The following is a 19,371-nucleotide window of genomic DNA, read 5'->3' as shown; positions in this document are numbered from 1 at the left end:
AGGAACTGGCAGCGATTTGCAGCAGCGCGGGAATGCCTTTGCAGAAGAGGGCAGCATTTCTTTGTCAGCCAGCTGAACGCATCCTTGGGTGAGCTCAGAGAAGGCGGGCAGGGCGAGCAGGAGCACGCAAGCAGCGCAGCCTTGCTCTGGCTCCAAGCCCCCATCCTCTGGGCACTGGGGTAAGCAGCTGGGCCTCGGGCACCCTACAGAAGCAGCTCCCACCCTTTACCTGCTCCAGGCCTCCTGGCTCGGCTGTTTCTCCCCCGACTCCCAAAGCACCAGGTTTGCTCCCCGACGCCGCAGCTCTCCCAGCACAGCAGCGGCTGGGCACCGCTGTGCACCCAGAGCATCCCTGCGGTACCCACGGCTCCCCCTCGCCCAGCCGCTGCGTCACGCCCGTGCTGTGGAGCTCCTGGCCTTCTCATTGCCCTGGTCGCTTTCTACAAAGCCATAGGGTTAATCTTGGTCCTTGCCAGCTGCCTCTGAACCACAAGGCATGTTCTTTTTGTATTCTCTCTCTGTTGCTTTTTTTGGGGGGAAGGCAAGCCCTGCAGATCCATTGCTCCCTGGGCACCCCAAGTTCTCTGCATCCTCCCACCTGGAGAGGTCCAGCAGGGAGAGGTTTGTTCTCCCCTTTTGGGACCTCCACAACCCGCAGACGTTTGCAATGAGCTTTTCATAACAAGATGGCTCTTTCCTATTAGTCAACTGAAATGTGGTGCCCCCAGCTCCCTGTGTTCCAGTGCAAAGCGAAGCTCACATGCGTGTCCATCTTGGCAGCTTGCTTCTTGCATCCCTGGCGCTCCTTGCCCGTCTCAGATTGCAGCTTCCCCTGGCATGGGATGGCTGCGCTCAGGTCCCTTGGCATGGCTGCGAGCGCTGTGCCTCTGCTGGCTGGCAGCTGCATCCCCAAGGAAATCTGCCACCATCTCCTTGGCTGTCTGGAGCAGCCACAGAGCCTCCTCAATTTCCCTCTGCCCCAGAAAAACACCTCCTGCGTCCAGCCGGCGGGTGAAAGGGGGGACACGCCATCAATGACGGGCTGTTCCCCCCCCCCTTTGTATTTTGACAGCTGCTGCAGGAAAGCCGGGAGGCAGCCAGCTCTTAGGATGCCTCCAAGGTGGGGCTGGTGTCAGTTCTGCCTCCTCCCTCAGCCATCCCATTATTTCTCCTGGTTGTTCCCAGCTGTTCGAGCTTGTCTCTGAGCAGCCTGGCAGCCCCTCGGGACGCTTTGCCTCTGAACCCTCCATGCTGCTCGGTCCTTTGCGGGCCTGGGGTGGAACATCTGGAGGAAGGCTGGATGCAAGCGGGAAGCCGGCTGGCTGGGACTGACACAGCTCGGCTCGCCAGGGGCACTGCAGCGGAGCAAGGATTCATCCAGGATGGGAGGGGAGAGCTGAGCTTTGCCTGTCAGGAGGCTGTGACCGCTTACGGTGATGGTCAGGGGCTATGGCAAGGCCGGGGGGCTCCAGCACCCAGCTGTGATTCGGGACAGGGCAATGGTGAGCAGCAACACGGCGCCCCAAAGCCGGGCAGGGATGTTCCCCTGCAAGGCTGGTAGGGCTGGGGAGTCCTCACCGGGGCCGCAGGCTTGGATGCAAAAAGCCCTTCCCAAGCCCTGCGTCGCTGCCCCTGCTCCTCGCAGGGGGAAGCAGCCTTTTAAAAGCAGGGAGAGCGCCCGGCAGCACGGTGCTTCCTGCCTCGCTCAGCTGGCCGCTCCGATTTCCTTCCCTGGCTCAACAAAGAGCTCCGCGGGCTGGTGAAAGGGGTGATTCAGCAAAAGAGGACGCGGGGAGCGAGGCAGGAACGCTGTCAGCGCAGCTGGATGGGGTGAGCTTCCCATCCAGCAAAAGCAAAAGGCAGCAAGGCTCAGGTGTCCCGCTTGCTCGGGGAGGTTCTGGAGCCAGGAATGCAACAGCAAAACGCAGGGTGTTTTTTTTTTTTTTTTCTCTTTTCCATTACCAGAAAGATCAGGTCAGACTGGCGTGGTGTGTGTGACGGAGTGGGTGGAAAGCCATTTTGCCCCAAGAGGAAGAAATGCCATCCTCAGTCGCCAACTGCAAGCATCGGAAAAGCCTGAATTCTGGCCACAGGACTGGCTGAAAACCGCCCGTTCTGCTCCATAATAAACACGCTCCGCCGGTCTGGATCTGGTCTCCCACTTTCCCACCCGCTAGGAGTTCGCGTTCCTTCCCTAAACGCAAAGGGCTCGAGCCCCCTCGGGAAGCAAAGCGGAGCGCGGCAGCCCCCGCAGTCGGGGGCCGCCGGGGGCCGGGGCTGTCGGGGGACGCGGGGCCCCCTAGGGAAGGGGGCGAGGACGGAAGCCTCCAGCCCGCGGGTGCCCGGGAGCCCCCAGCTCCCCGTCCCGGCCGCGCGGCCCTGGGGGTGCGGCACGGCCCCGCACGGCCCCGCACGGCCCCGCGCCGCCTGCGGAGCTTCGCCACCAGCTTGGAGGCCAGGAAGAGAGGAGGGACGCGCGCGCCTTGGGGCAGCCGGAAAACCTTTCACCCGCGCTCCGAAGCCGGTGCCTTGCTTCGAGCCACGGGACGCTTCCGAGCCGCGCTTAAATTAAAAAACAACGACAATACAGAAATAAAAGAAAAAAGCGGGGAGCCGGGGCCCTGCTCGCTCCCTGAGCCGCCCGCAACGCGCAGCCCCCGGGCGCTGCCCCAGCCCCTGAGGCGCGGCTGCCCGGGGAGCTCGCCCCCAGCCCGGGGAGCGCGCCCCGCGGCTGCCGGCCCCACGGGCACGCGCGCCCGGCCCTCACCGCCCGGCCCCACGCGGCCGCCCAGCTCTGACAGGGACGCGCGCGCGCCGCCGCGGTGACGTCACCCCCCCCCCCAAAGCCGCACACACTCTCCCCCCCCCCCTCCCCGCCTCCCTCCCGCCCTCCCCCGGCGGCTGATGCCGCTGTGTGTCGCGCCCGCCCGCCCCGCGCTCATGCCTGCGCTCGGCGGCGGCGCCCGCCCGCCCCGCTCAGCCGCCGGGGCCGGTGCCGGGGCCGGGGCCCTCGGCCGGGGGTGAGTGCTTGGGGGGGGGCGGGGAAGGGAAGGAGGAGGGGAGCAGGGGAGGGTCCGGGGCCGCAGCCTCACCTCGGTGCCCGTCGTGCCGGGCTCCTCCCCGCCGTCCCCAGCCGGGCGGCCCCGGCAGGTGAGGGAGGGAGGGCGGGCGGGGGGCCGGGGCTGCCCGCTTCGGGGGGCGCTGGGGGCTGCGGGGCCGCCCCGGCGGGAGGGAGGCGGTGCCCGGCCGCTTTCGGCAGGTAGGAGCCGAGCCGTGGGGAGGGGGCTTCAGCCTGCGGCCCCTGGGCTGGGGGGGGGCTGAGCGGGGGCTGCCGCCGCCGGGGGGGCTCCGTGTGCCCTGTGCGCGGGGCGGCCGAGGGGTTGGGGTGGGGGTCCCGGGGGGTGCCCCCCCCCCGCCAGGGGTGCCTGACCCCCTGAGCCCCATCCTGGGCGCCCCGCGGGGTGCCCGGGCGGCTGTGCGGCAGCCCCGGGTGCCTGGAGGAGGGCTGTCACCTCCTGCGGGACGGGGAGCTCGGGGGAGGCGAGGTGCGTCCCGCTGGGTACCTGGGGGGCTGCATGCCGGCCCTTCTTCGGCTGCCTGCCCCGCAGGAGCCTTCAGCCCCCCGCGGGCGTCCTCCTCGTCCCGGCCCAGCTGCAGCCCCGGCTGGCCCCCGCCTGCTGCCCCAGCCCCGGGTCCCCTTGGAGGCGAATCTCCGCGGGTGCGGAGCCAGGAGTTTGCTTCGCTATCTGGAGCGGCTTATTCCAAACCGATCGCTCTTTAAGGGATGAGGAGGGGGAAGAGGAAAAGAAAACTAACACAGAACGCCGGATGAGAAGCAAACAAATCAAAGCGAGCCTCCTATTTACTGCTGGGGGAAGCTGCAATTTACTGATAACTCCGGTTAACTGGGCTGGGACTGTGACCTCGGTGTGTTTTACAGCTCTGGACCCGCAGCTCGGAGGAGGCAGCAGGCTGCTTCAGCCCCTTTATTGTTTCCTCCTAACTCGTCGCTGTAACGTGCGGCACAGCAATGCCCGCACGGTCTTTGAGCCCTGACCCACCTCTGGGGGTGGCGAAGAGGAGGCTGTGGGACTGCGTTTTGTTTCTGACACAGCCTAATCTGTGGCATCCCCTAATGAGACTGGAGACGGTTAGGGTTCAGCAGGGGCTTTCCTGACGGGGTTCAGCCTCCCCAGCTCTTGCTGCTGTAAGAAAGCCGGGGCGATTTGAAGCCCCCGAGTCGCTCCTGGTAACACCTCGCTGTCGGTGGGATAGTTGCTGACCCAGACCTGCCCGCTGTGGGTTTCCGCCTCCCATTGGCGGTGGTGGGTGCTGCGGGGAGCCCCGGTGCGGGCAGTGGCAGCACTCGGGTGGCTTTAAGGGTGCACAGCAGCAAGCTTTTCCTTTCCCTATTCAGACCTCCTCTTCTCCCCTTCCAAAAATGTGCTGTCTCCGTGGATGTGAGCTATGCTATTTTCTTTATCTTCTGCTCCGGTTACTATGGTGCTGGTGTGTGAAGCAGCTCCGCCAGCTACTCTGGGAGCTCATAAAATACCTCAAACTTGGTGTCCCCTTGCCGGTGAGCAGGGAGCGCCGTGTTCGGCCCTTACCGAGCCGTTCCCCCTTTGCGTGGCCTGCCGTGAAGTGGGTCTGGAGGCCGAGCAAGGTCCTCGGGGAGCCTGCTCCGAGGTTTCCAGCAAAACACCGACCTCAGCAGTGTGAGGCCGGTGCTTGGCTTCACTCTTCGTTGTCATCACCGACCTTGGGGCTGGCCATCGGAGGCAGCGAGTCCTGGGAGACCTGCGTGCGTCCCCTCCCGGGCACCGGGCTGCTCGTTTCCTGCCTGGTGCAGACAGGGCTGTAGCTCACTCGGAAGGCTGTTGGGAATGGAAACAAATAATTTAGAGTCTGTGGAAATCTGTGCAAACAAAAGGCAGAAGATGGGAACAGACGTTTCCCCCGGCGCCGCCGTCCTGCTCGGCCCTTCCAGCTTGCATAAGCGCCCGAGCAAACTCGCGGCTGCTGGTTTGGTGCCGCCTGCCTCGCTAGGGCAGGCCTCGCTTCCCACCTCTGACATCTTGCCTTTCTGTCTTTTTCTGCCTGATTTGCATGGAAAAAGGCACGAGGGGAGATCCATCCCACAGGGAGGCGGTGGGAGTGGATCCCGAGTTTGCTCGCTGTCCGTGCAAGTTGCTGTCGCCCTTCTTCTCGCAGGGAGCTGGCCTGGCCCTGAAATCCAGGGATTGCTCGGGGCAGCAGGAACCCAGCGCCAGGTCTGGGTTCCTCCCACCTCGCCGGGGCACAGATTTGTCATTCCTGAGGGTGATTCACCCCATCCAGACTCTGATTCACCCCCGGAGGTGCTTCTCCCTGTGTATTAATTAAACAGGAGCCTGGGATGATGATGTTTATGACTTAGGCACCTGTTCCAGGTAGAATAAGGCTAGGTCCTGATGCAGAGGCTCATCTGGAGGTGATCCTGCTTGCTGCAGGACTGGCAGTAAGATGGTGGGGAAGGTCTGCAGCATCTCTTGCCCTCTTTCAGCTGTGATGGCTTTCTTGCTTTGCTGAGTCGGAGAAGGGTGATGTTTCTAATTAAAAAGAAGAAAAAGTCATGTACTTCTCCCATTCTTTGTTTGTTTTCTGGTGTGTTTTTTTTTCTCTGGACAAATGTTCTAAATAACAAAGCTTAAAATGCAGATGGAGCGAGTTTGCATGAAGTGAAATCACTGGGAAAGCCTTGGTTGGTTGAGGGCTGCGGTGGACACGGAGGAGCTGGTGTTGACATATGGCACAAGAGGAGAGCCAAAGCGGTTTGTTTGTCACCAGAGGCAGTCGCAGTCACCGCAGCCACGGCTCATCTTCACAAGGAGGATGTTCCCATATGTTTCAGAACCTCCTCCATCAGCTCTCCAACCTAAAGGATCCTATGATTCTTTCCTCTCTCCTTTCAGAGTGGTGTACTGGTGCCCTTGCCTTTTCCTACAGAGCTGATAGGGAGATACTTAACCAAACTCCCTTTATCTGTGTCCTCTTCACTCCTTATTCCTACATTATTATTTATTTTACATTTAAATATTGGGAAGTGAGCCTTATAAGCTGTGCGTCCAGCTTCAGGGATGGCTCTTGTATCACTCCCGATGGCAAGCACCACCCTCGCTGCCCCAGCCAGGCCCCCTGTGTGTTTTAGCACTTGCTTGGAAAAGCAAACAGCCTGTTGTTGGGGTTGCAGAGTTTCCATTTGGGTTCTACCCAAATGATCCTGTCCAGTAACGCTCTGAAACTCAGCCTGGGTGATAGGGCTTCGCTTGCTTTCCTCTGAGCAGGTCATTTTGGGGGAGAGACTTTGAGGGAGGCTGTTCCAGAGGAAGGAGAAGAGCCTTGTAGCTTTTTTTTTTTTTTTTCTTTTCTCCTCTTAATACAAGGATGCTTGAGAGGGCCATGTCAGGAACAGGGTGGGGAGAGAGCCTTGGAATGTGGCCTGCAGAGTGTCCTTCACGAGGAGCAGTGCCTGGCTGGGACAGGTTCGAGCAACAAGCGCTTCAAAACTCACTGAGGCGAGAGGCGGTTGAGAGGGGTGTCCTGTTTGGTGAGGTGAGGAGGCTTGCTGCTATCCGTGTCAGTGTCTTTAACTCTTCCTCTCCTCAGGAGCTGTCTTGAGGCTGTTTCCAGACTGGCTTTTTTGTGCTATGGGTACAAAAAGCATTAGTTTGCTCCCGTGAGGAAGATGAGGAGGCTGCGTGGACCTGTGGCTCAGCTTGTGGGCTGCCTTCGGCCAGGCACGTGCTCTGCTCCGACGCTTTGATAAAGAGAGAGGTTTTCGTGAAACTTAGAGAAACATCTCTTTGAGACAGGTCAAGCAAATATTTGTTTGCCTGAGGTGTCATGCCAGTAGTGCATGGACACTCAAATGGGTGGGTAGTCATTCTGTTTGTTCCTGCTGTTTCTTTTCATGCATAATCAGTGCTCTCTGGGGTAGTGCATAAATGCAGGTTAGTGACTGTGTGTAACCAGAGTCAAGCCGGTGGTCTCTTCTCATCTGAAGCCTGTGCATCTCCTATGACCTTACCCCCGTGGCGTTGTAAATCAGAAGCTGTGACACCTCTTTGTGTCCAGACTCTAATCAGAAAGTGCTGGGGATAACGGTTGTTCTCTGGGGAGCTTTCCTCCCTCTCAAGCCAGCTGTGGGACACCGAATTTTCCGTGGTGTGTCAGGCAGGTGAGGGGCAGGATCAGCAAGGTTGGAAGAAGCTCTCCACTTGGGAAGCTGGCTGTCCTCAGGCACGGAGTGATGATGTGCCAGGACTTCAGCAAGGACCAGGGTTTGTCTTCTGGGTTAGCAGCCAGGCTCTGCGCTGTCTGTGTGTGAACTGAAGGCATTCTTTGCCAGCTGGGCTGTCCGAAGGGCATAAAACTCTCCGGGGGTCCAAGACTGTATAGGGGAGGAGGCAATGCACTCAGCATCAGCGCTGGTTCCTGAGACTGAACTGTTTTTATTCCTCTGTGTTGGGGGACTGCTTCAACCAGCTTAAAAACAAAGCTCCCAGAACTCAGCAAATCTTAACCAAAAAAAAAAAAACAAAAAACAAAAAACTTGCTTTGGTCCGCTGGTGGTTCATCTTCCCGCAGTGCTGTTCCCGTGTACCTCGGGGCTCGCTGCCCTGCTGAGACCTTGCTGACGGACAGCACGGTTACTGCTGGCAGCACGTGCCCGGCCGTCCCACGGAACTCGTCCTGCCGTCTGTCCCAGATCCCCGGGAACCTGTCGGTATCTGTGTGTACTCGAAGAGGGATTTAACCTTCCTGCCTGCTCTTAAAGGGGTAAAAATAAAGAGGTTAGTTTCAGAGGACCGGAATTAGGCTCAAAGCCTTCAATACTTGATCTGAGAGCTCTTCATCTCCAAATGTGCTCAGCGTAGTAGTAGCAAAGGTCTTTTGCTACTCCAGGACAAACCTCGATACCTGAAGACCTTCCCAGGTGGCTCCAGGTCCTGCTCATCCCTAAACCTTGGAGGCTGTCAGCTCACCCAGCACCTCCAGCACACCGCTCTTTCAGCAGCTTCGGAGACCTTGACAGGTCGGATGTGGCACGAGCGGGGCTTCTTGAAGCGTGGTATTCCCAGTCCTGGCAAGAGGAGCTTGTTTACCCCGTGCATCGAGGTTAATTGGCTCTTGGGGTGGTTGTGGCTGTAGGTAGTCATGCGGGTGTGAGCGCTGGAAGCGTGTCATCTTCTAACACGTGCAGGGCGTTACGCGGGGCCAGCGTGCCGCGCTTGGTAAGCAGGGTGTAAACGCGGGCTCCTCTTCTGCAATGTGTCTCGTCCTTCCTTGCTTTGTTAAGAGTTGTTTCTGTGTTGGGAAATATTTAAGAAAAGGGGAGTGTCTCTATTGGAGGCAGAGCTAATTTAGAAACAAAATTCTGGGAAAAAGCCTCAGCTGTGCTAGCAGAGGAGAAGCAGGCTCGTGGGCTGGATCCAGAGCCAGCAGATGGATGTGAATGTTTCGTGAAGGCCAAAGCCCACCTGTTGCCTTGTGCTCTGCTCCTCCGGCTGTTTGTGCACCCTGACGTGCAGCGGATGTTTTAAATAACAGCCAGGTGTTTTAAATTAAAACACTGCACACCCGGTATTTATGCTGCTTCACAGCTGGGGAGGATGGGGGTTGTGGGTGATGAGGTTTGTGGTGCTCAGCCACATGTGTGGTGCTGCTCCAGAGGTCCCGGCCTCTCCTGTGTTCTCAGGCTTTGAGCTTCCAGAAGAAGGAATCGTCTTACTGCCTTTCCTGTCCCTCTGGCCTGCCCGTGAAGACCAGTACACGGCCGGCTGCTTTTCCTTCTGGCCCTGGGAACGGCTGCAGCGCTCGTGAAAGCGCTGCTTCTGGAGGGGGTGAGCACAGAGGCCGTGTTCCCCTGTACCCGGGTGAACCCGCGGCTGTTTTACCGGCAGGGCTGGATGCTCTCTGCGGGTCTGTGTTGGGTGCTGATGCTTCCCCTGTTCAGGGGGCTGAGGGTTTTGTTTCACCTCCGTGCCTACGCCGTCGCACCGCGCTGGTGGTGAGCTGCTGGATGGTGCGCGTTGGTTGTGTGCACGACGGAGAATGGTGGGCCTGGTCCTGTGCACACGTCAGCTTCTCAATGCTGGTAGTGCAGCTGAGCTGTTCCCTTTATTATTTTCAGGGATTTTTATCACACACTTAGAAATGACGGTGCTTTGGCAGAGGCAACTTTGGACCAGCTCACCGGGGGCTGGAGCTGTGCAAAGGTCTCTCATGGGTAGTTTTTGCCTCCATCCCCCTGGACCTGGGGAGCTCCCCCAGGGGAGCTGAAGGAGCCTGGCTGTTACGGGTGGGATATCAGGTAGGGCTTGTTCGCTCCCAGCAGGAAGGCTGGCGGTTGGTCTGGATCCTGTTTGTTGGAGCATTTCTGCCTCCCTGGGAGGGCTGGGCTTGGCCGGGGTGCCTGAAGGTGCCTTCAACACGAGGGGGGTGCCTGTGACCGTAGACGATGGTGGCAAAATAAGTTTCCCTGTGGTAGCCCAGTGCCTGGCCTTGCTGCAAGTCCATGCTGCTGCTTCGTCATGCCTGCTCTTCAGGTGTAGTTTTCAGCCTTATTTTCCGAGCTGGGGACACCTGCGTGTTTTCCAGGGCGGTGTTGATTCCCTTAGGAACGTCACAGCTGTAGGTTGCAGTAATTTGCAGTAAATTTGCTTTTCTTAGTCACAGCCTGTGGATCCCCAGCGGCTCGTGGGGAGCAGGAGGAAAGCCACTGCTTGGGAAGGAGAAGAGACTCGATTGTTTAAAGAACTTCAAAGTTTTCATGTTCCCACTTTGATCTTCTCCGGCATCTGGGATAGGTTTCTTTCTTCTTTCTCTTTTAATTCCACCACCCCCCATTGTAGTTCCCAACATGCTGGCAGAGCGCTTGGAGCTGAGCGGGTGAGTACGAGGAGGAGCTGCTGCTTTCAGGGACAGCCACCAAGCAAACACGACGTCCCTCGTGTCCCCAGTGCCCTGTTGTAGGTGACACCAGCGTACTGATGTGTGTGCTTGGCGAGGTGATGCGAGGGAGTAAATAGGATTTGAGCTTTTAACGTTGCAAAACTGGGCATCTCTGGCAGGGCCCTCAGAAGAGGGTCCCCATCGGTGACCGACATACTGCAGACAGACCTGAAAGCTTGAGAAATGAGCCCGTGGTGGTGGCTGTCGGGGGCTCTGCCCTCTCCCACTTGCCTGCCCTCCCCAGGGTAGGGGCTGAAGCCGCCAGGAGCCGAGCTGCTGGTGGAGTCTGCCTTCAGCCCTGGCGCTCCTCCTCGCAGTGAGACGCAGGTCCTGCGTTTGGAAATCCAGGCTTATGTCCCACGCGTCAGGAGGCTTTGCCTTTTAATTACAGGTTTTGGCCGTGTGGGAAAGGGCATGATTAGTGTGAGGCAGGAGAGGATGGCATTATGGACACCATCCGTGCTGGGGACAGGCTTCTTGTTCTGCCCCTTAGTGCTTGGCAGCGCTGCCTTGAGCTGGGCTGGCTCAGTTCCTCGTAGGCACAAGACTCAAAATTCAAAGAAAACTACGTTGAGTTTAAAACGTCTTCTTTTTTTTCTTTTGCATTTTTCTAATAATTTAATCCCCTGCAGCGCCATAAATTCCAAATGTGAATGGGAAATAATCCCCCCGCTACAATAACTAGCATGTAACTGTTGTGTGAAGGAAGCCCTGACTGCTGAGGTGATCAGTGAACGCGCACTGTTTTCCGAATTAATTTCAAAAATCACATCTTACCTTAATAAGGAGATGAGGTGGGGAGGAAGTATTAACTTTTCCCGAAGCTGAGTGCAGTGATCTTTATGGTGAGAAGTGGTAGGTGCGGCGTAGCAGTTTTCCGTGCAATTACCAAAAAAAAGAAATGGGGTTCTGGAAACTGAATTGTGGCCGTGCGTGGTGCCCCAGGAGCAGGCAGGTACCCGTGCTCATGTTTCGTGTTAGCAGAGGTTGCCTGATCTGCTGATCGCTGGTTTTCCCCTCCTCGAACGGTCCCAGCCATCCTCCGGCTGTAGCACCCCGACCCTCACCCTCCGAGCGCAGAAGAGATCAGCGAAGCAGCGCCGCTGCTGCCAGCTGTTGAACGAGAGCACCTGCTTGGAGGTGGTCTTATTCCACTTTAAACTTAATTTCAGCGATACTTGCAAAGTTTTGATACATCTCGGTGCTCGAAGACCTAAAAATACGTCATTTAGGAAGGCAGGGGATAGCCTGTTAAACCCTGGCCCTACAAGTATTAAATACGAGTGTACCGCACTACAGCGAAAAGGCAAGAAATGCGATGAATTGAATGGAGCCACCTGTGCAACCACTTAGATCTGGAGGTGTGTGTTGCCCTGTCACCCCGCCGGGGCTTTCTGCAGGGCGATGTGGCTGCTGCCCGGGGTTTTAATGCCAGCGCAGGGAGCAGGTCCCCAGGATCCCTGTGCTGCACTGCTCGCGTCTGCCCTCCATCCCAAAGGCTCGGGATACGGTGACGTACAGCTGTCAGGTTTTTTTTATTCTTAAACAGTCAGGCCTGTCCAAGTGCTTTGCAACGGGATTTATTATTTCACAAACTGAAGCCTGTTGGAAGGTATGCGAGCGGATCGCCACGGTATTTTCCTTGTATGTTTTCCTAATGTTAGGGACGGTCTCAAAGAAGTGTTGCATTGTTTCACTTCCCCTCAACACTTCGTGTTTTTCTAAAAATAAAAACTAATGTCAACAGTCCTGCAATAACGAATGAGTGAATATGCACGTCCTGCACCCGATTATTTTTTTGTAATAAAAAAAAAAAGGCAAGATTTAGCTGGTAATCACATTATAAGCAATGGATAAAAATGTATCTTTTAAATCGGCTCGCTGATGGCTTTTTTCTTTTTTCCTTTTTGAAACATCATTAATCAAGTTAGAGGCTGAAAATACTCTCACGAAACAGAGGCCAGGGAAGGTCAGTTGAGGTGAATAAACAAGCTGACTTTTTTTTTTTTTTTTTTTTTTTAAATAAAAGCCCCAAACCAGCCTGCTGTCGTTGTGTGTGCTCCGGGTACCTTACATACAGAGCCGCCTTCAGCTCTGGGGCCGCGCTGACAGGCGTCCCAAACACCTTTTGCAACAAACCTCTCATTACAGCCTGGTGACTCCTTGGGTTCTCCAGATCAGCTTGGGAATATTGCACTGAAAAACAGAGGGGATATTTATATTTTTTTGGACCGGTGGGTGAACCGGTTTTAGAACTAGACCCGATCAGCGTGGCACGTAGCCACGCGTTTATGGCATTGTTCCTCTTGCTGTACATTACAGTTTGGGGGTTAAACTCCACATCTGGGGAACCCACCAGTTGGGCCAGCTAAAATCTTTTTTTTTTTTTTTTTTTAAGAAAAAATTGAAAAAAAGCGGCAAAATATGCATCCTCAGGCAGAGGAGGGTCCAGAGGTGCCCTCCCCTCAGCACCTCGCATTATCCTGGTTGTTGTCCAGGATCTCCTGACCTGGAGCCGATCCCACAGTGTTTGGGGCTTGAATTACGGTTTTAGGAGTTGGCAGAGCCAATCCTGACAAGTTGACTCTTTTTCTCCTCTGTTTATTTATTTCTTTCCTCCTTCGTTTTAATATCGTCTCCTGGGAGATTCCAGTTGAAAATCTATTCATGGCTGAAATATTTCTTTTCCCTTGTGCCGCGGATGCCCAGTCCGGTCCGATTGTGTGGTTTCTTCCTGGCACAGAAGGAAAAGAACAGGAGAACGGGAGGAGAGCTGCACTTGGGGCCGTGCAAAGCTGCGTGTACATGTGTGCAAAGATACCCCGTAGGTGTCATGCACATATGTGTAGGGTGGACAAAGCACACAACGTGCCTCTAGCTTAACCAAATCCTTGGAAATGATGGATATCGTGGCCCTGGATGCTGCTGGAAGGTCTCACCAGCAGCTTCGGGAGCTCCGTGCCCTGGTTCTGCAGCAGGAAGCTTTTCCCCCGAGCTCCTGGTGCTTGCCTGGTTTGTGCTGACCTGCTGAGCACCGGCGTGGGGTCGGTCTCCGTTTGTGTTCCCCTTGCTCTGCTTCAAACTGAAGTCTGAGCTCTGGAGGCAGCCGATCTGGCGTGTGGGAGCAGTAGCAGACAGCTTGCTGCTGGCCGGGTTGGCTCTGGGAAGGGTCTGGCACGGGCCGAGGGGCATGGGGAGGCTGCAGGCAAGGGAAGGGAGGGTGGCGAGGAGAGCAAGACCTCGGGTTTTACAGCGGGTTAAAGGGTTAGATCAGCTCAATAGCAAAGGCAAGCAAAACGTCTCCATCCTTGCTTCCAGCAGATCCCCTCCACCACTGCCCCTGTGCCTGCAGTTAAGTGCTGTGGCACCGAGCCTGCGAGGCGTTCGGGATGAAAACGTCCAGGTGGTGCTTCTAGAGCTAAAATTGCCAGCGTGGCTCCCAACCACCAAAAAAAAAACCCACAAAAATTCAAAAGTCACCAGCGCAAAATGCACTGATAATACACCAAAGGTGCTCATCTGTCAGTCCTTGGAAGTCTGGATCACGTTGCACTCCTGCTTGGGAGTTTTCCTCCAGAATCGTGATGTCTAGACGCTTATCTCTGTTGGTGTCCTTCCCCCTGCCGATGAAATCTGACTTTCTCATGACCCTGGGAGCCAAGGCTTTTCCTAGCTGGTGCTCCCAGCTCGCGCATCTTTTCTTTTCTCCTAATATTATGAAGCCTGTGATAAAGTTGCATGGCTTGGCAGTGACAGTTTGGGTGCTGTTCGTGTGCCAAAGCTCGCTGAATAAGTCTTTTATCGTGGATTTGTAACAGGAGCTGTCGGATGGGGAGATTCACAGGAGAAGTGCTTCCAGAGGAATGCTTTTATAAAGGAACGCTGTCCTGCAGCAAAGTGCCTCGCAGGGGGAAGAAAACCAAGCCCGACATTTTTCTTGTGTTACTGATGTAAAAGTTGCCCATTAATTTGGGCAAACAAAGTTTTGCTTCCATTTCTAGACAATTTTGTTTGTCCTCTTTGTGCTAGCGAGCCCTAGTTGAGCTCCAGGCATTTAGGGGAAGAAGACATTTAGATGCTGACTAACAAATGCCGAAATCCTTGTTTTGTGTAACTCTCCCTAATGTCCCTAGGCAGGAGCCAGCCAGCCACGTCCCTGCAGGAGACGGGACATGGACACGACTGTCACTTTCTGGGCTGGTGCTGGAGCCACCAAGGCAGCGAGCGCTCATTTGCAGCACAGGGAACTTTTGGTGCTTCGAGCAGGAGAGTTTAAGGAGACGACGAGGTGATGGGGTTTGTGAGTAGCAAATGTAACAGCAAAGGGTTGTTAAAACCGAGAGCATTCAGCTCTTCCCTGTGCTCTGCTGCCAGGTGCCCGCTCCGTCACGTTAGGTGCTGAGCTGTTTGCGATCCCTGCGAGACCTGCGTGCTTCTGGATGGCAGGAGCTTCGAGCTTCGCTTCCCCCCACAATTAAAAATTCTTTTTCTTTAAAAGAAAAACATTTTTAATGGTAAAACCTGCTTTAATATTGTCTGAAAGTGGTTTGGCTGCTGCTTTACAGCCAGCACCTGACACTGATTTTCCTTAGAGACTTCCCTGGAGCAGGGGAGAGTGGCGTTTTGCTCTGTTTTCAGTTTTGGTTTGGATTGTTATAGAATCATAGTTATGTTCTCTTCTTAAGTACCCAGTTTACTGCGTAGCTTAACTGGCTCTTTGGCACTGAAGCAAGAGAGTAAAACGTTAAAAGAGGAATGTGATTATAATCCCGTAAAAATTGACAGAGGAATTTGGCAGCGGTTGCAGCCTACGAATGTAATATATAATATTTTATTCATTTTTTTATAACAATTAGATTTCAAGCTGACAGCTTAAATGACAAATAACCTTAAAAAGACTTTTGTGCACAGCACAAGGACTGTCAGTGTGGTTTTTCTCTGCTAACTGCGGAGCTAGCAAGGTCCCTGCATGAATAATGGGACCCCTTGGCTTTAGCCATGCTGCATGCGGGAGAGGAGAGCGTTGAGGTCTGCAGCGTTACTAATTTGTGTCCCAGTGCGCTTCAACTTCTTGGTCAAAGGGAAATATTTTGGGGGGAAAGTCCCTGATCCCAAGTGCTGCTTTTGTTGTCCTCTTGCTCCCATAAACTGCTTGGAAATGAGACCAGTAAATGCGTTTGGGAAAACCTGGAGGTAAGGGAAGAAGAAGATGGTTGGATTCACAAAAGGAGCAGAATAAAGCATCAGTGGTTGTTCCTCTGTGCCGGGGGGATCTCCATCCACATCTGCTCCCTCCTAGCAGTGCCTCTGCCCCTAGGAAACAGGCAGGTGGTGCGGCAAGTCCTGGTCCTGATGCTGGATGCAAGCATAAACCCTCATGGGGCAGGGAAGGAGCATGTCCTGCCCATCAGGTAACCGCTGTAGTCATGAGGTAAGGAACCCGCTCTGTCCCTTGGTTCCCGGCCGTTTAGGTACGTTATTCACAGCGGGAAGCAGATCCCAGGAGACACCGACAGCGTTTCCCATCCCTGAATATCCCAGCTCACACTGGGAGCTGAAGCCAACGATGCAAAACCCTTCGGGCACTGCAGGAGTGGCGTTTGTTTCCCGCATCCCAGGGGAATGCTGCAGACCTGAGGGTTTTGGACAAAAGGGAAGCCGGTGCTCTGCTGGTTCAGCTCAACCGAATAATGGCGCAGCCGATCAGAGCACCGTTATGCCTTATGTAAAACTTGTAACAAAAGCCATGATTTCTGCTCTCAGATAACTGACGGCTCTAAGGAAAGCTTAGACCCTCATGACCATGGCGTACAAGCATTTTTTGACATTTGAGAATTTCCTAATTTATCTCTTTATATCTTTAGGAGTTTGGTTGCCTAGCTCTTGCTTGTGGTCCTAAGAGCATCTTTATGGGCCATGAAAAGAAAACAAGAGGAGTGAGAGTCTGCTCTGTTGTTTTTTTTTTTCTCTTGGAGGGAGAAGGTGACTGCAGTTTGCTGAGCTTTAGTGCATACCACAAGTATACCACTTTTTTTTTTAATCTGACCTGAATAGGATTTAAAAGTTTTAAAATGCTGCAATAGGCATTTTTAGCTTAATGAGAATAATTTCCTAATTCCTTCCTTTTGTGGTGGAAAAAATGACTAAGGCAGATGTGAGTTGGGCCATGCTTGTGTCTGCTTGGGCATAAACTAGGCTCTCTTTAGCTGAAAGTGAACATCCTGGAGCAGGTGGCTGCATGGTGGCAGAGCACCAAGGGAAGGTGTCCTCTTCGGTTTTTAGCCCAGGGGAAGAGGTCAGCTGGAGGAAGTCCAAAAGATAGTAATGAGATGGGCTGGAGGTCTGGAAAACGCTCATTTGAACAAACCTGGCTTGTTTGGCTCCAGATAAGAGAAGAGGGAGACAGGAAGTAAATCTACAGGTACCTAAAAGTGCGTGAAAGGGAAGGTGGTGTTGGCTTTCCATGTTTACAGGGAGCGGGACGAGAGATCATGGTCTTAAATTGCAGAGAAAAAAGTTCAGATTGAGAAATACTTTTCCTAAAAGTGACAACTGTTAAACACTGGGTTTGATGATCTAGAGAGCTTGTGGTGCGTCAGTTGCTGGAAGATGAAAATGCATTAGAAATCCGTTTCTAATACTGAGTGATGGGAACGCGCCCGTGGTGCAGGTGCAGTTTGTTCTCCCACGAGTGGGAGTTGTCCAGATGCTTTCCTGTGGTCCCTCTGCAGAGCACTGGCCTGGCGTGGTAAGGTTAGGAAGGGTTGTTTTCAGTCTAAAATAAGCAAGAGATGGCAAATTGCATTCCGTGGCTTAAATTTTCTGGCGCTTAAAATGATCGAAGTGACTAAAGATACTATAAGTTTGCATGTCTCCCTACAAAAGCAGATGCTGGCTAGAAATATTTTATGCTCTTTGCTTCTAAAATTAAATTTTATGGATGCTGAATTGTATGACTTGCCTTTCTGGGTGATACAGCCTTTCCAGGACACGGGTCCGCTTGGGCTGGAAGAGGAGGAGAGGGGGCGCGAGTGGTGTTGTCTGTGGGGTAGCTACTTCTCTTCAAAGAAGTATCAGTACAGACAAGTTCCCAGCTCAGTGTAAGTGTTGGAGAAATAGAAACAGCCACTTTGGAGATCCTAAATGGTAGCTCTTCGGTCCCATAATTGTACCTTGGGAGCTGGAAGCCTTTTTGGACGAGTGCTGTTGAGTGCTATGGGTTCACAAGTGAGGTGCACAATCCCAGGCCAGGAAGGAGCTTTTCTTGGCTGCAAACTGGCGTCGCAGCACATCGTCCTAGGTCTCAGGGTATAGATGAGCTCTTCACTCCCTGTTAGGTGTGACAACCACCTTTAATCTGCTCTAAGAAGAGCCCGGGGTCGCGTAGCTCTGTGTTCATGGTGTCCCCCAGGTGCGCGTGGCACAGCCAGGGAGCCAACCCTGCAGGCAGGAGCCTGGCTCAGGGCTCGCTGGCTCTCACGGGGCTCAGGCAGCCCGTGAGTTACTGAAATGGAGCACAGAGAGAAGCTGCTTTGAGGTTTGTGCTCGCACCAGAATACTGCTTGTGCTAGGCGCACGAGCAAACCATGTCTCCTGCTGCCTTGCAGAGGTCGTGTCCCAGGAAGGAGCAGCCCGCTCGTGGGTCAGCTCAGGACGTGCTAAGCAGCAAAGGGAAGTTCAGGATCACCTGTGAAAGCTGCTCGCTGGTGACCATCACAAACAGGGCTGGCACAGCAGCTGGAGGGAACAGAAGGATGTTTTGAAGCAGGCCTGTTCTGTTGTGGGTGCCAGGACGCGGAGCAGCACGGCGCGGAAACCTCGCGGTCTGCTTCGGGGATGAAGTGCCATGCTCCTGCAGGGACCTGCTGGGCTCTGCTGGAGCAGGAGTCGTGCAAAGTGCACACACGTCTGAACTGCTTCCCTGTCCCAGAAACACAAGAAAAGAAAGTCAGCAAGAAAAAGGTGAAGCATCCTGGCACTCCGCTGGGGACCAGAGTGGATGTTTCCATCTTTTTAAGGATCATTTTGCTCTTTTGTGGCTTGACCTCCTGCAGGGCGGGTTGGTGAGAGCCTGTTGTACCTTCTCTGCTGTTTGCAGATATCAGGCTGGCCTGTGCATTGCTTCTGTAAGGAAGCTTTGATCAGGGACAGCATTGTTCAGCTTCCACTAATGCCGAAAAGGACCCAAAATGGAGCAGGAAGAGGGCCAACAGCCATTTAGAAAAATCTGAGGTGAGGTTACCCGGTGAAAGGAAGACCCAGAAATCTGTTCTTGGAGCTTTACAGTGGTTTTGAGTTTTAAACATCAGACCCAGTGTATGCTCAAACGCAGCAGTGGATCCTGCACAGGAATTTGGGAATTCCTTCCTTCCTTATTTTTACAAGCCTCCCATCCCAGATGGTTCAGACATTACAGATTGTAAAACCACAGGTACATTAGGATGATTTATCCTCTGCATCAAGCCTAATGTTTTGGGAATATGTTTGTCTTCGTTCTTAAGCAGTCACTGCAGGTTCTGAGGCACTTACTCAATCCTGAGGAAACTGAAATACTTGAAAGGAAGGGCAGAAGGGATGCAAAGTTTTATGATTAATAGCTCTGGCATACAGCGGAAATCCCTGACGTGGAAGGACCTGAACAAGTTTGAGTGTGTCATTGGTATCAGATGTGCCTGGGATTTTTATATCTGCAAGAAATTAGGAAAAAAAAACATTCCTTGGTAATCCTTGTCTGCTCTTCTAGTTCCTGTGATAGGCAGCTGAGCTGTAGGCATGTACTGCTCCAAGGAAACCCCAGCCCGTGCTCCCGTACCCCCACCTCTCCCATGCGTTATTTTACTTGAAGTTTAAGCCTCAGGCAATTCAAGAAGGAGCTGCAAAGGGCAATAGTGGCTCGCGTTGCCAAATCTGCAAGCTTTTTGCTCCATGTTTTCAGCACTAGATTTTGGGAAACTGAGATTTTCTGTGCCTCCAAGCCGGAGTTTCTATTTAAAACACCTTTAATTGCAGGAAGCGCAAAGTGTTATGATCAAACTGTTATGATCAAGGTCACTCTTCTTAATTTAGGTACTCCGAGGATCAAGAAATCTTGTTTGTTAAAATCTTAGACATATGTTTCATCCCTAAATGAGCATGCAGATGATATTAAACCTACCATAGCCAAGAGAGCTGGTATAACAGACACCAGCTCTGTGGTTGGGGCTCTCTAGCTGCTGCTATCAAAGAAGGAATGGCAGATAAGCAGCCGGGGCTGTTTTGTTATCATGTAGTTTTGGAGACTGTGTTGTTGTGCAAGTTGTTGCAGGACAATTACACAAATTGCTGGAATAAAAACCACTTGATCAGCAGTCTAATATTTGTTTCTTATTATACGTT

The 19,371-nt window shown here is 53.9% G+C and overlaps 1 protein-coding gene and 1 long non-coding RNA gene across 2 annotated transcripts in view; both read left to right on the top strand.

The window, feature by feature from the left end:
- The first annotated feature begins 1,258 nt into the window (after positions 1–1,258).
- On the top strand, positions 1,259–2,149 carry LOC118248779 (uncharacterized). Its single transcript, XR_004778857.2, has 2 exons — positions 1,259–1,502; positions 1,966–2,149. It is a non-coding gene; the product is annotated as an uncharacterized LOC118248779 (long non-coding RNA).
- A 782-nt stretch (positions 2,150–2,931) lies between these two features.
- ZHX3 (zinc fingers and homeoboxes 3) overlaps positions 2,932–19,371 on the top strand; it is a 47,032-nt gene continuing 30,592 nt past the window's right edge. Inside the window, exon 1 of the mRNA XM_050713932.1 lies at positions 2,932–3,020. The gene's annotated coding sequence lies outside the window, so the exon portion shown is untranslated. The remainder of the gene's footprint in view (positions 3,021–19,371) is intronic.

The sequence above is a fragment of the Cygnus atratus genome, chromosome 16 (assembly GCF_013377495.2).
Source record: "Cygnus atratus isolate AKBS03 ecotype Queensland, Australia chromosome 16, CAtr_DNAZoo_HiC_assembly, whole genome shotgun sequence".
NCBI classification, from domain to species: Eukaryota; Metazoa; Chordata; class Aves; order Anseriformes; family Anatidae; genus Cygnus; species Cygnus atratus.
This window is presented reverse-complemented; position numbering and strand designations above follow the sequence as displayed.